General features: G+C 35.9%; 1 non-coding gene across 1 annotated transcript; it reads right to left on the minus strand.

Annotated features, from left to right (window-relative positions):
• Positions 1 to 490: 490 nt before the first annotated feature.
• LOC139856458 (small nucleolar RNA R71) lies at positions 491 to 597 on the minus strand. Its single transcript, XR_011761941.1, has one exon. It is a non-coding gene; the product is annotated as a small nucleolar RNA R71 (small nucleolar RNA).
• Positions 598 to 3098: the final 2501 nt, after the last annotated feature.

Raw genomic sequence — 3098 nt, forward strand, 5'->3', positions numbered from 1 at the left:
ACCACTAAACTTTCCTCCGGAACCACCAATCATTCAAACAGAGATTGTTGAGGAACGAACCATTAAATCAGAATCCTCTAGTGATTCCGATTCAACAAATTCAATTATGGAAAATCTGGAACCTTTAAATATGGAAGACCGAATGAGAGCTAAACGCACTGGCCAAGGTCACGCAATTACTCATCCAGACATTAATGCGCCAGATTATGAAATCAAAGGACAAATTCTACACATGGTGACTAATCAATGCCAATTTAGTGGTGCACCGAAGGAAGATCCAAATGAACATTTACGTACCTTTAATAGGATCTGCACACTATTTAAAATTCGAGAAGTTAAGGATGAACAGATATATCTCATGTTATTTCTCTGGACTTTAAAGGGAGAAGCCAAAGATTGGTTGGAATCGTTACCTGAAGGGGCGATTGATACATGGGATGTTTTAGTTGAAAATTTTCTTAAACAATTCTTTCCTGCATCTAAAGCCGTAAGACTTCAAGCAGAAATTGTTACGTTTACACAGAAACCAAATGAAACTCTATATGAGGCATGGACAAGATTTGGAAAGTTATTAAGAGGATGTCCGCAACATGGTTTAGACACCTGTCAAAAAGTACAAATATTCTACCAAGGATGCGACATCACTACAAGGAAAGACATAGATATAGCAGCTGGTGGTTCTATTATGAAGAAAACCGAAACTGATGCTTACAAAATTATTGATAACACTGCTTCCCACTCACACGAATGGCACCAAGAAAAAGATATCGTTAGATCATCTAAAGCAGCTAGAGCCGATTCTAGCCATGACTTAGATTCCATTTCCGCAAAGATAGATGCTGTCAAGAGACGAATGGAAAAGATGACTAAGGATATTCACTCAATACGAATTAGTTGTGAGCAGTGTGGAGGACCACATTTGACAAAAGATTGTCTCAGTATTGAATTAACAATGGAACAAAGAGAGAATATTTCATACATAAACCAAAGGCCTGGAAATAATTATCAGAATAATTATCAACCGCCAAGACCGATTTACAATCAAAACCAGAACTATAACTGAAATATTCCATACAACAACCAACAAGGTCCTAGCAATCAACAAGTATCCAATAATAATTACAATCAGCAAAGACCTAATTTTCAAAACAAACCACCACAACAAACCGATGATAAAAAGCCGAATTTAGAAGATATGATGACGAAGCTAGTTGAAACTCAAACGCAGTTTTTCACATCTCAGAAACAAACTAATGAACAAAATGCTCAAGCATTTAGAAATCAACAAGCTTCTATTCAAAATCTGGAACAAGAAGTAAGTAACCTAGCAAGGTTAATAGGTGAAAGAAAACCGGGAAGTCTACCTAGTGATACAAATGCTAACCCCAGGAATGAAACAGCTAAAGCCATTACCACAAGAAGTGGTACAACACTTAAACCACATGAAATACCTGAAACTTCCGATGAAGCTATTCCTACTCCACAAGAACCACAACCTAATCAAGATAAGGAAAAAGAACCGGTAGTTGAAAAGGTTAATGAAGATAACACAGTTAAGGCTAAACCTTATGTTAAACCATACCAACCACCACTTCCTTACCATAGTAAAATGAAGAAAGAGAAACTTGAAGCCGAGCAATCCAAATTCTTGGATATGTTTAAACAGATAAATGTAAATCTTCCTTTCATTGATGTAATTTCAGGAATGCCTAGATATGCTAAATTCTTGAAAGATCTAATGTCAAATAGAAAGAAAATGGAAGAACTCTCGGCTGTTACCATGAATGCTAATTGTTCAGCAGTGTTGTTGAATAAAATACCAGAAAAATTATCTGATCCAGGAAGTTTCACAATTCCATGTTTTCTGGGTAGTCTTAGTTCAATAGAAGCATTGGCAGACTTAGGTGCTAGTATAAATCTAATGCCGTATTCACGATACGCTAAACTAGACCTTGGAGAATTGAAACCAACCAGAATAAGCATACAACTAGCCGATAGATCAATAAAATATCCTAGAGGGATAATGGAGAACATGCTAGTTAAAGTTGGTACTTTAGTATTTCCAGTAGATTTTGTTGTTTTGGACATGGAAGAAGATTCTCAAGTTCCTCTCATATTAGGAAGACCATTCTTAAACACGGCTAAAGCAATGATAGACGTGTTCGGTAAGAAACTGACCCTAAGTATAGAGGATGAGAGTGTTACCTTTTCAGTTGATAGAGCAATGCAACAACCACAATCTGCAGATGATACATGTTATTATATTCAAACTATAGATGCACATGCAGAATTATTAGAAGAATTTCCAGAATTACAAGGAACAGGAGAATGTTCTTTAGGAGAAGGTAATGAACCAATTGATGAAGCTGAAATGTTAGCTACACTTATAGCTAATGGATATGAACCAACAATAGAAGAAATTCAAATGCTAAAAGAAGAAGACAGATATCGATACAAATCATCGATAGAAGAACCTCCGAAATTAGAGTTAAAGCCACTTCCAAACCATTTGGAATACGCTTATTTACATGGTGAATCTGAATTACCTGTAATAATATCGTCTTCTCTTACTGAAAATGAGAAATCACAACTCATTTCTGTGTTGAAAGCTCATAAACCAGCCATTGCATGGAAGATTCATGATATTAAAGGAATAAGTCCTTCGTATTGCACACATAAAATCCTTATGGAAGAAGGTCATAAAACGTATGTGCAACGCCAACGAAGACTAAATCCTAATATGCAAGATGTAGTTAAAAAAGAGATTATTAAACTGCTAGATGCAGGTTTGATATATCCAATTTCTGATAGTCCATGGGTAAGCCCAGTTCAATGCGTACCTAAGAAGGGTGGCATGACTGTCATTACAAATGAGAAAAATGAGCTTATTCCTACTAGGACTGTAACAGGATGGCATGTGTGTATTGATTATAGAAAATTAAATGACGCCACCAGAAAAGATCACTTTCCCTTACCTTTCATAGATCAAATGTTGGAAAGATTAGCCGGAAATAATTACTATTGTTTTCTAGATGGATTTTCCAGATATTTTCAAATTCCAATAGCACCCGAAGATCAAGAGAAAACCACATTCACGT

Source organism: Rutidosis leptorrhynchoides, chromosome 6, assembly GCF_046630445.1.
Source record: "Rutidosis leptorrhynchoides isolate AG116_Rl617_1_P2 chromosome 6, CSIRO_AGI_Rlap_v1, whole genome shotgun sequence".
NCBI classification, from domain to species: Eukaryota; Viridiplantae; Streptophyta; class Magnoliopsida; order Asterales; family Asteraceae; genus Rutidosis; species Rutidosis leptorrhynchoides.